The sequence below is a fragment of the Pseudocercospora fijiensis genome (genome assembly GCF_000340215.1).
Source record: "Pseudocercospora fijiensis CIRAD86 unplaced genomic scaffold MYCFIscaffold_9, whole genome shotgun sequence".
Taxonomy (NCBI): Eukaryota; Fungi; Ascomycota; class Dothideomycetes; order Mycosphaerellales; family Mycosphaerellaceae; genus Pseudocercospora; species Pseudocercospora fijiensis.
In genome coordinates this window covers 109977-110481 of record NW_006921540.1, presented here as the reverse complement: position 1 = coordinate 110481, position 505 = coordinate 109977, and the positions used below count along the sequence as shown (strand labels likewise).

Sequence of the window (505 nt, the reverse complement as noted above, 5' to 3'; positions counted from 1 at the left end):
TTTTTATACGATCTCGTTGCATTTACGAACTACAGCATGCTAGGTGCGTGTGTTGTGGATTAGTTAGCACTGCTAAGTGCTAAGGCCCAATTTCCTAGTAATATATATAGCCTCTAGCTTAGACAGAAACTTAATTCCTTTCCTTATATAATTCTATAGTTAATTAATTAATAACTTGTTCTACTTAGCTTAATTATAACAGATTATAAGCCCGGCGTATACGCTTACCTATCCTAACTAATATAGACGAATTATTATTATAGAGATACTAGTTTAAAGCTAATTCTACTAGCTATAGATTAAGTAGTACCTCTAGAGTTAACTACCGAAATAGGGCTACCCTATACTTAGTACTAAATTAGATCTAACTAACAATTAGTACCTATAAGCTAAGCGAGCTAAGAAAGAGCTTAGTAGTATAGCTAATACTAAAGAATCTATAAAAAGCGTTAAGGAAAATCGTATCCTTACGAGGACGACTAACTTTTCGTTATAAAGATAGATC

At 32.5% G+C, this 505-nt stretch overlaps 1 protein-coding gene across 1 annotated transcript in view; it reads left to right on the top strand.

Annotated features, from left to right (window-relative positions):
- The window catches only part of MYCFIDRAFT_87747 (uncharacterized protein), a gene marked incomplete at both ends in the record, with an annotated part of 3901 nt that extends 3752 nt beyond the window's left edge, over positions 1-149 (top strand). Inside the window, one exon of the mRNA XM_007932456.1 lies at positions 1-149.
- Positions 150-505: the final 356 nt, after the last annotated feature.